The 12,002-nt window shown below is 42.0% G+C and overlaps 1 protein-coding gene and 1 pseudogene across 6 annotated transcripts in view; both read left to right on the top strand.

Annotated features, from left to right (window-relative positions):
• Nucleotides 1-12,002, top strand: part of HMBOX1 (homeobox containing 1) — a 434,799-nt gene that overhangs the window by 301,413 nt on the left and 121,384 nt on the right. The gene's annotated exons all lie outside the window — the stretch shown is intronic.
• On the top strand, nucleotides 9,344-10,616 carry LOC115088455 (annotated as a pseudogene).

Below are 12,002 nucleotides of genomic sequence, written 5' to 3'. Positions count from 1 at the left end.
CTTGTCTACAGATGTAATGGCCTGTGCAATTATGAATGACACCATTTCCATGGATAAAAACATTGTTTTCAACGTGATGTCCATGAGTGGAAAGCCTTTACCCAAATAAATCATCTGACGAAATTTCCCTCAGTGTAGCTAAGAAAGCCACATGATTATCTATAAATGCATTAACTTTTACCCATAATGGGGCTGATGCAATACAGTATGCTCAGCTGAGCGCACTGTATAACCAGCAGTCAGACGCAGGTTGGATAAGGGGATTCATTAGCACCAATGCAATAAGGGGATTAGCGCTTATTTAACGCATGTCCGACATGGAGTAGGTCTAATAGTGCTAATCACATGCAAATGCATGTGATTGAGGCTATTAGCATTCACTCCAGATGCACAAAAAAAAAAAATGTGCGTCTAGGGCGCACATCTAGCGCTTCTTAAACCAGTACAGAAAAACAGAAAAAACTGGAAAAACAAACAAATTTAAAGAATAGAAAAAAAAAACACTGGCAGTCGGGTGCAGGAAACAGATGCTCGAATGACAAGCATCTGTTTCCTGAACCCCCTGGCTGTGCGGCATTAATGGAAACCGCCAATAAACTCGGCGTCGGTTTTTCCTAACCGGTGGACTGCCGACGCCGATTGGGTTCGCGACCCTCTAATTTAAATATTGCATGGCGCCCCCCTAGATGGCGCCTGGGGGACATTAAGAATGCAGGCGCTGACTGTTCAGCGCCCGCTTTCTATGCAAATTTATTGCATCAGCCCCCAATGAGAGAAGGCATTCCCAAAGGCAGGTTTTAGGTTGGGGATGGAGAGGGAAGTATGCGTGTCAATTGCATTTTCAGATCTTATGCACAATTGCACATAAGTCTTCTTTGATAATCGGGGCTGAAGTCTGCATGTGCTTTGTACACACAAATTTCAACCCTGTGAAAGCTGTTATGAATTTACCCTTTTCTAAGTGCAAATATTATTGATAGGATTAAAGTCTCCTATTTGTCTTTGCTAGTATTTTATTTATTTATTTATTTAAGCATTTTATATACAGTCGTTCCAAAATAAGATCACAACGGTTTACAAAAGCAACATTCTCATTAAAAAGGTCCACATAACATCAGGTTATGTGACATTCACACTATAGGTCCGCACAGCATCAGATATGTGACATTTGCATTATAAGTTAACATAACATCAAAACACGTTAGCCATATTGTTAATTAATTCACGATAAATTAGTTCCATTTAGGGAATCTTCTTGAGGTAGTCAGTGAGAAGTCATAACACTCTTTAAGTTTCTTAATGAACTGACAATTGTTCATCAGTCCATTTTTTTGTAATTAATTACCATTGTACATTTTATAATAGATCATATTCTTTTGAAGAGCCACGTTTTCAGATCGCATTTGAGGCTCTTTCTTTCTGTGGTGAGGTGTAACTCCTCAGGTAGAGAGTTCCATAACTTGGGGCCCGCTATAGAGGACATTCGATCTCTCATTTGCACTAGATGAGTGTTCCATGGTGAAGGAACAGATTATATAGTCCTTTGTTTTGTGATCTAAGTGTTCGTTGTGGTGTGTATTGTTGGAGAGTTATGCCTAATAAGCAGGATTTACTATCATTGATTATGCTGAAGATGAGTGTTAGCACTTTATTAGTATTTTCTTATTTGGTATTTTCTCATTATTAGGAATGGAAACAGAAATCCTTCTGTTTCAATGTGTTTCCAACCTAGACCTCTGCTAGTGAGATACGGACACAGTGAGGTCATGCGATGGTATGAATTCTTTTGCAAGGAATAACCTGAAGTCCCCAAGGATCTTCCCTTTTCTTCATCCTCCTCCTCCGCCTCTGTTTCTCAGCCTTCTGTTTCACCATTTTTGTCTGCCTCACAAGTTTCCCTTCTCCACCCCAACTGGGAGGAGAAAGGCAGTGTTGAAATATCCTGAATTACCTGGACCACATGGCTCAGTTTATTGTGTTGGCTCTGTAATGGTGAGGCACATCTGCTGTTCTCCTAATGTTCTTTCCAGATGGGCTGAGGTGCTGCAGAGCTTGGAGTGAGTAAATTGAGTTGAGGCATAGAAGAGATTCTGCACATAGAAGGGGTAATTTTCAAAGGCATTTCGGAAGTTAAAATGGTACTGTACCCATGGGAATGACCTGTTATAAAACTGCCCGCCCAGTATGTAGGCAAACTTTCATATGTATAGTCTATTTGTGCATAGATTTAACCTGAGTGAGCAGAGGCATTCCCAGGGGCAAGATCAAGAAGAGGCTTGCTCTTACACATCCTTTTGCATTTCAAAAGTATTTCTGGAAATTTTCTCCAAAAAAATGCATACGAGTTAGCAGGTGCAATTGTGTACAGGTAGTTTTGGTGGAGTACTTTTCAAAGGAAAGGATGCACATAGTCTCCCTTTGAAAACTGGTATAAAATATGTTCATAATTTCATTCAAATTTATGTGGCTCCCCCCGGTTAGAATTCTGCTGCTTGAAGTTCCCCAGGCCAGTTCCTTCTGCAGGATGCTATGACCTGCAGAGCTGGAATAGGGCTAGAAGCACAACTGAGTCTGGATTAGCTCTTGTTCTCCCGTCTAGTACTATAACTTGTAGACAGCCATTCTCTGCCGTCTAGTTTGCCCCCAGCCCAAGTACTTCAATATAAAGGAGTTTGGTGCTGGCTGGCTTGTCCCCAAAACCAGTATTTAATGTAAGGAAGTTCAGTGCTGGCTGTTTTTTCCTCAGCACAAGTACCTCTCTGCATGGCAGCTCAGCTTCGTCCTCAGCACAAGTACCTCACAGCATGACAGTTCAAAACTGGCTGCCCTGCCCCCAATCCGGTTACTTCTCTTTATCTGGGAAAGATTTCCACCTCCCTCTTTGTAGGAAACTCAAAAGCTGATTTACTCACATTTCAATATCAAGGATTTCAGCTTTTCCTAAGCCGCCCGCTGCAATTTGTTGGGGACTTTCTCTGCTGTTAGATGCCAGCAACTTCCCCTCCTTCTTTCTCCATTCTGCCCTCCTCCATTTGGTTTCTCCACCAGCTTTGTATATCTGGTAGCTCCCTCACCTGGTTCCTGGTCTTGCACAACTTCCTTTTTCCTCAGCCCTGAGGCTCTCTGGGAGGTGTAGTTATCCCCTCCCCCACCCCAAGTTCTGCCTACACCGGCTTTCTCTTTCCCTTCATAAGAACATAAGAAATTGCCATGCTGGGTCAGACCAAGGGTCCATCAAGCCCAGCATCCTGTTTCCAACAGAGGCAAAAACCAGGCCACAAGAACCCTTTAGTCTGAGTAATGGGATGTACCTCCAATTACACCATAGAGATGGCAATGTTCAGACTGTCCACAGAAATGCAGAGACCCTGGCACATTTTACTAGTGGACTTTTGCACCAGTTTTCAAAGCAAACTTTCCCTTTCAAAATTGCCTAAGAGAAAAGCACGGCTTCCTTTTCTGTGTGAACATTTTGTCAGTGTACAATTCTGTGCATAGTTTAAAAAATGTAAATGAATGCACGTACTTGCAAGCCCTTTCCCAACCCTATCTCCAAGTACGTTTCCTCTCCCTGTAGACAAAATTACATGCCTAGGGCAACTATGCTTGAATGTTACCCACACATAGGTTGGACAATTATGAAAGACCCCATTTCCATGGGTAAAACGTTTTCAACATGATTTCCATGAGTGGAAAGCGTTTACCCACATAAACCAGCTGGCTGAAAATTGCCCTCAGTATAGCTTAAAAGGCCACATGATTATCTATAAATGCATGAACTTTTACCCACAGTGGGGCCGATGCTATAATAAACTCGGAAAGTGGGCGCTGACTTTTCAGCACCCACTTTTTTAATGTGTGCATGGCGCCCGCAAGGAGAGCTTCATGCTATAAACAAATTAGGGGGTCGCGCTAGCAAGGAGGCACTAGGGTCGCTTGCGCAACCTTAGTGCCTCCTTGCTAATGCGACCCCGCGGTTACCGGCAGTCTGCCGGTTATGAACTTGGCATCGTTTTCCTAACTGCAGTCCACCGGTTATGAAAACTGACACCAAGTTTATCGGGGTCAGTTTTCATAAGGCACCTGTCCGGTTATGAAAACCGACGCCGAGCATATTGGCATCGATCTTCAATGCGGCCGGCTGAACTTTTTTCAATGCGCTCAGCTATTAACGCCTGCTCCTGGCTGAGCAATAAATGTGTGTCTGAGACGCACATTTATTTTTTTGCATTGGAGTGAATGAGTAATAGCCTCATTCACATGCATTTGCATGTGATGAGCGCTATCTCATTTACTCCACGTTGGACGCGGAGTGAATGAGATAGCGCTAAATAGGCGCTAATCCCCCTATTGCATTAGGGGTGGATTAGCGCCTATTTAACCCGCGTCCGACTGCGGGTTATAGAATGCGCTCGGCTGAGCACACTGTATTGCATTGGCCCCAGTGAGAAAAGGCATTCCCAAAAGCAGGTTTTGGAGGGGGGAGTATGCATTTCAATTGTATTTTCTGATCTTCACAAATAATTTTCAAGTAAAAAACAAATGCAAGTGACCATACATACACTCATTCTTTTGCTTGAGAATTGGTGCAAAGCCCAGGAGGAAAGCATATACATGCCATCTTTGTCCCAGAGCAGATGGCTTCAAAATTTCCCGATTGGTCATGGAAGGGAAAAGAATACCAGCGTGGTGCCAGAACTGAAGTGCTGACATTATTGCTGCCTATCATCAAAGCCTGACATCTAGACCTGCGTGGTCGAAGAGCCCTGGTGGCGTTCCAACCACTTGCACACTCAATTGGCACTTAAACATCTCAAAGTCAATATTGAAACCTGGCCATTTAAATCACTTTGCCGGATAATAATTTATCTGGCTAAGTTATAAGGTACGGTGTATTCAGCAGCACGGCTAAGCCACTGAATATATGTGTATATATCTGTGCTTAGCCATAGAAGTTATACCCGGCTACGTTTAAACCTGCTCTATGGCACCTCTAACTTAGCCGCAAAACTTATGTGGCTCCGCCCCGCTCCACTCACTACACGCCCACAAGTTATGTGGCTAACTTTTCAGCTGTATAAGTGACTTGTGCAGCTAAGTGAAGGCCGCTGAACATAGGCACATATTCAGCAGCTGCTACTTAACCACATAAGTTACACTTAATCAGCTAAATAGCACTGAGCACGCTTTGAATATTGACCTCCTCATGTAATTCACTACAACTCTGTGAAGAAGCTGATAGCATGATCTATGTGAAGAGCATTGTCCATTCTAATTCCAGTGGGTACTATGAATAACCTACAGTTTACGTTTGAGCACACAGAGATAGAATGTTACCCAGTGCAAAAAGAGAATTAGCCTGCGATCTGCAGGGTAGCCATTTTATGCCACTCCCTCAGATCATTTACTCTGCCTCTTCTGTCCCTGGCCAGCCTTAATTCTTTTCCTGAAGGTAAGGTAAAATATCTCAAGGCATAGAGACAGTGGTATTTTGTTCCTTAGTTTTGGAGCACATCAGCTGAATATGCAAAATCTGGTGCAAGTTAATCTGGTGGAAGCCAAGAGGGGAAGGGGAAAGTAGGGCCATTTGGGAGGAATGAAGTTCTTTTGTGGGAGTGTAGGAGAGCTAAACTGGAAGAGTTACTAAGAAGCCATGTTGTTTAAACACCTGAACAAAGCAAAGAGTTTTGTATTCGACCAGGAGCCAGTGTAGTTGATTTAAGATTGGTTGTATGTGGTCAGTTGGCCCCTAGCACAATTCTAGCTTCTGTACTTTGTAAAAGTGACTTTTGATACCCTTTACCTTTCTCATAAAAAAAAACAAAAGGGAAGCATTTAAAAGTGGCAATATTTATCCCTTGCCTTTTAATCACAGTGCAGAATTCCACTGTGTGATAACAGCATTCGGTGGCAGTGGATACCAAGCAACTGATGAATGAAAGAATATCCAAGCAGCAGGTGCTGAGGTGAGGGGCACAAACCACAATAACAGGGTCTGCAGACATAGAACTAAGAGCCAAATCAGTCTGTGGGAAGTGCTGAAGAAAGGTCAAATACATGCATGTACTTAAGGGCAGGATCATCTTTATCAGCCTTTAAAGTTAACTGTGCATATAGCAGCCCAAGTTTCAGGTTAAAAACTGGCTCAGGCACTATGTCGATCAAGCTTTCCTTTTCTTTATGCTACTCTTGAAATAGAAAAGTAGGTTGACATCTCACTTATGTTAGGAGCAAGAATACAAGTGGCCAGCAAATATGAGCTGGCCTGTTTTGTTATGGAAGACACTGTTATTGCTGCTATGGATATATGCCCAATGCACTATAGTGCAGTGAGCCTGGTGTGAAAATGTGTATTCTCCAATTCCTATTTTGCACAAGTATTTTCCATTCTATTTTGAAACTGATTTTTGTGTCTGCCCTCTCCAAAATATAGGTGCTCTGTTTTCCAACCAGGTCCTCCATTCTTCTTTGGTTACCCAGCTCAAAATTAACAAGAATGTGTTTGTAGTGATTAAGTATAGCAACCCAAGCACAGTTAGTTAATGTATTTACACCATTCAGTTGATTATTTGATCCAATGGTTAAATTTCTTTTTAGCTAATCAGTGTTTTAGTCAGTGAGATTTTAAAGGCAAGCTCTTGTGTAATAACTTTCAGCAACGATGGACTACTGATGCTTCTGAATACTGCCAAAGCTTTTAGTTTCCTGAATGCCATGGCAGTTGCAGAAGACTTTGCCACTGCTTATGGAATCCCAGGAAACCAGGGGACTTGTTGCTGTCTACTAGTGCTAGATGCCTCATCTACAGTGACGGTCTACCCCAAGCTGCTAGATTCTGTCTCCATCCACTCAGCCACAACCGTGTACCCTCCCTTACTGATTTCCTGCGTCTCCCATCCCCGGCGTACCACCACACCTCTTTTTCTCTTCCACCCCTGCTCTGGCTGCTGTACTGTGTTCTCTTCCATTGCCACCATCCCCCCTTCCCGGCCACTATGATGCCACACTGGTCTCTTCCACCACACCCACTCTTGTCACCATAATACTTATTTGTTATGCTCACCCTTAGACACATTGCTGGCTGTCACTCACCCACGCCTCTCTCTGTTCCATCCCCAACAGTTGTCAGCACTATAGAGTCTGAGGATTGTTGGTGCAGGGGAAGAAGAGAGTGTCTGAAGGGGAAGGGTCAGTGATTTGATCATGCAGGAGAAGGAGGAGGGATGGAAGATTGAGAGAGGGGAAGGGAAAGACTATAGTTGTAAGAGTTTGGAAGGGGAAGGGATAAAAAATGAGGAGAGGAGGGTTGGAAAAAAGAAAGGAGGTAAGAGACAGCTAGAGTGGGAAAAGTTGTGTCCTGTGCTTTAACTTGATACCACAATCATATTTTTAGAACAATCGTACGTGTGCTAGAAACTTGAGTTTGCTATTAGTATTTTGATTATTTAGGATCTCTTTTAAATCATCAACCAGTAGGGTCTTTTTCTCCCCGCTTTAGAAAGCTATACAGATAGAAGACAGCCTTGAGGATAGGAACCTCTGTGATTTTACTATTCCAAATAATACCATGCTGTTTCTTTATAGAGTACAGCTTCCGAAACCTGTCCTAGAGCTGTTGCATCCAGTTGAGTTTTCAGGATATCCACAGTGAATATGCTTGAGATAAATTTGCATATATTGGGTCTCTGATGTGCGCACATTTATTTCCTGCATATTCATTGTGGATATCCTGGAAACCTGATTGGCTGTGGAGTCACTGAAACAGGTTTAGGAAGCCCAGATTAAAAGAGATGGAACTCCAGAGGTGGATATGGAGGTCCGGAAGGAAGAGAAGGTGTTAAAGAGGGGAGAGGGAAGGCTGAAATGAAGGGGACGATGAGGTGAGAAATACAGATGATAGGAGAGAAAAAGGTAAAGAGTTCATAATAGAGAGACAGCTGAATAACAGAACAGAGAGAATAAGATTAAAAAAGATGTCAGAGACAGGGAGATAGGTATGGCTGAATCAGATAGGAGAGATGTGGGTCAGCCTGGTAACTCAATGAAAAGTCCCTGATTTGATCCCTGTGTTGGGTCTTCTACTTCCCATGTTGGTCGTTGCTGGGAATGCTGTGGAGGTGGCGTTTATATCACTGGGGGTAGAAAAACATAGTCATTGCTTAAGTGTGACTCCTAGCGGCTAGATACAGGATCCATGATTGCAGGGTTTTAGAAAGAGTGGGTACAGACTACATGTGTTGAGAGGGGACATAAAATAGGGGGAAAATTCCCAGATGGTTGTGAATGAAGGCTCATGGCACCAGATTCCAGCCCAGGATATGATTGAGCCACAAGTACAAAGAAGCAGGAGGAAACTGGTAATTAAAAAAAGGAAAAGAAGTTCCCCTAATTCCCTGGCAATTAGTGTCAGTGCTGTATGTGTGAGTGTGTGCTCTGAAGCCTGGCATTGGCACACTTTTTTTTTTTTTTAATATTTAAAAATTCCAAAATTCTTTTTAAAAAATCCTCATAAAAGAGTCTTTATTTTGATCTTCCCGTTTTTGAACTTTTAATTAGGGAAAAATCTCTACTGACAGGAAACTAACAAAAAAAAAAATTAAAACAGAAAATAAATAAATAAATAAATAAATAAATAAATAAATCACCCCAGCAAAAGTCAGTGTAACAAAGCTGTCAATCCCAGGGAATCAAAGCTGGGTGGAGATAACATCATGGATGAGGGCTTGAATGAATCAAAAAAGCTGTGATTGCTGCTATTGCCATCTCTGGCCAACCAAGGCGTGCAAGCCCGCAGCACAGCTATGTCCTACCTCCTCCATGAAGCCTGAGCCATCCAGACTTCTGTGGAAGATGAACCCCAGCACTCCCAGCTACTTGATCTTGTCACTATACGTTGGGGATCAGCACCCAGATATGACTGAGGCCATGCTGTACGAGAAGTTCAGCTCAGCTAGGCCCATTCTCTCCATTCAGGTATGTTAGGATAACTCACAAGCTATCAGGATACATGCTGACTTTTCAATATTTCCCCCACTTATCTGGCTGAAATTTAGCTGGATAACTTATTATTCATCTAAAATTTAGCTGGATTATATAGGTGTGTTCTTGGCACGTACCTGGTGGGGTGAAGTTAGCCGGCTAAGTTAACCGGCTAACTCATAGATTCAGAGGTAGCCAGGTAACTTATTCAGCTCGCTCTGGTTGTTCCATAGAGTAGGCATAAAGGTAACTGGATAAACTTATCCGGCTATCTTTAAGATAGCTGACTATATTGAATGGTGCAATTTCAGCACTGAATATCCCTCCAAACTTAGCCAAATAAATTTATCTGGCTAATTTTGCAATGCAGCCAGTGACTGAATATTATCCCCTATGGTTTTCTACCTTAGGAAATATCTTTTCTTATAAGGTGGTGTGTGGTGAAAATGGATCAAAGGGCTATGGTTTTGTTCATTATGAGACTCAGGAAGTTGCAAAATGAGCTATTGAGAAAATGAATGGTATGCCTCTTATTGACCACAAAGTATTTGTTGATAGATTTAAATCATGTAAAAAACGTGAAGCAGAACTTGGAGCTTGGGCAAAAGAATTCAGCAGTGTTTACAGAAAGAATTTTGAAGAAGACATGGATGATAAGATTTAAGAAAGTCTGTGGCAAATATGGACCTGTCTTAAATGTGAAAGTTATGAATGAAAAAGGTGGACAGACAAAGGCTTTGGCTTTGCCAGCTTTCACTGATGTGAAGATGCTGAAAAAGCTGTAGATGAGATGAGTGGAAAGGAACTCAACAGAAATCAGGTTTATGTTTGATGAGCTGAAGCATACATTTTTAACAAATGAAGTAGACAGCAGCACCAAATACCAGGGTATATACCTGCATGTCAAAAATCTTGATGATGATATTCATAATGAGCAACAGTTAAGAGTTTTCACTCTGTGATACAGTCACAAGTGCAAAGGCAAAGATGGAAAGTGGCCCATAGTATAGGATTTGTATTTGTATGTTTCTCATCCCCTGATGAAACCTCCAAAGCCATCACGGAAATGAGCATTACAATTGTGGCCACCAAGCCATTGTATGTATCTCCAGCTCAACACAAAGAGGAGCACCAGCCGCATCTCTCAAACCAGTGTATGCAGAGAATGGCAAGTGTGAGAGCTGTACCCAATCCTGTGATCAACCGTCATTAACTAGCACACCCTCTCGTTACTTCATGACAGCTATCCCACAGAACTAGAACTGTGCAGCATACTGTCTCACTAAGTAGCTCACTCAGCTCCAACCAAGACCCTGCTGGACTACTCAGGGTATCCATTCCAGAATATGCCCTTGGCAAGCCGCCCAGCAGCAAACAAAGCATCCACCTTTTGAACCATAAGACCAACTTCCTCCCAGGCCCCACAAAATATTGCCAATACATTCACACAGACAATGGAACAGCACCCAGCTGCTGCTGCAGCAGTTTTACCAACTATACAGTTAGCTCCTCAGTATAAGTATGCAGCAGGCATCTGTATTCCTCAGCAACCCCTCAATGCACAGGCTGCCCTGCAACCCGGTCCTTCCATAAATGTCTCTTTCTACCATCAACCACACTTTGCAGTTGCAAACTAACACATTTCCTCTTCCTCTATCAATACTTTATAAATCACAGACTCAGTGAGTATAAGGAAAAATGCCAGGCCTGATACTTAATCCCAGTCTGATCCTGCCAGTGGTAGGAAAGTCAGATAGAATGGTGTCTGTTGTAGTGATCCCTTCTTCCCTTGTCAGCAATGCAAATTTGGGCTGTCTGCCACTGAGCACTGCAGCAAATATGTGGGATTATAGCTTTAAACCATGTAAACATGCGAGGGGAAGGAAAATAAGAGCAGTGCTTCTTGGCAAGCAAAGTTTTAGTGAAGAACTGCATTTTCTGAGCAGAAAATCTCTACCACATAAATAGGTCTATAGAAAAGGAACCATGATAGTTTTAGAATGGCATTCCTAAATAAATATACATATACATTCAGTTTTATATTATTAGGATATATGTTTTAGGAATATGTAGAGCTTGTGTGACTAACTTTAAAAAATAATGAGGTTAATATTCAAAGACTTTATTCAAATAACTTTTCAAGTTGCTTGGACAAAACCCAATATTTCAGCATCCCCCCCCCCCCCATCTGACTACATTTTGTGAGCTCAACTTTTAAAACTGTTCACACGCATACGGGTGCTTGGAGATTTATGCTAGTATTTTATAAATGAGAATATAAGAAATGCCACACTGGTCCATTGAACCCAGCATCATATCTCCAACAGTGGCCAGTGCGGAATATAAATACCTGGCAGCTCCCATAAAATAGGTTGATTTCCTGTTACTCACTCCCAGGGATACCAATAGCTTTCTTTAGTCTACCTGGCTAATAACGGAACTGAAGCAAATCTTTTTTAAACCCCGCTAGGCTAGTCGCCTTGACCACATTCTCTGGCAACAGATTCCACAGCTTGACTGTAGAAAAAGTACTGTCTACGATTTGTTTTAAATCTTCTTGTTGTTAGTTTCATGGAGTGTCCTCTTGTTTTAGTACTTTTTGAAAGGATAAATAAATGTCCTTTATTTACCCATTCCACCCCACTCATGATTTTATTAACTTCTATCATGTCCCCTTTCAGTTGTTTCTTTTCCAAGCAGAAGAACCCTAACCTGTGTATCCTTTCATCATAGGGCAGCCGTTCCATTCCCTTTATCATTTTTGTCTCTCTCCTCTATACCTATTCTAGTTCCGCTATATCTTTTTTGATATGAAGTGACCAGAACTGCATGCAAGGTGCATTCAAACCATAGATAATCAATACAGAACTATGGAGAGGCAGGCAATAAATATTTTTAAATAAATAAAGATATTTCCCATTTTACTCTCCATTCCTTTTCAGATCATTCCAAACATTCTATTTGCTTTTTTGACCACCATCTCATACTTAGCTGAGGACTTTAATGTATGTGTTTATTTAAAT

This window comes from Rhinatrema bivittatum, chromosome 3 (assembly GCF_901001135.1).
Source record: "Rhinatrema bivittatum chromosome 3, aRhiBiv1.1, whole genome shotgun sequence".
Taxonomy (NCBI): domain Eukaryota; kingdom Metazoa; phylum Chordata; class Amphibia; order Gymnophiona; family Rhinatrematidae; genus Rhinatrema; species Rhinatrema bivittatum.
This window is presented reverse-complemented; position numbering and strand designations above follow the sequence as displayed.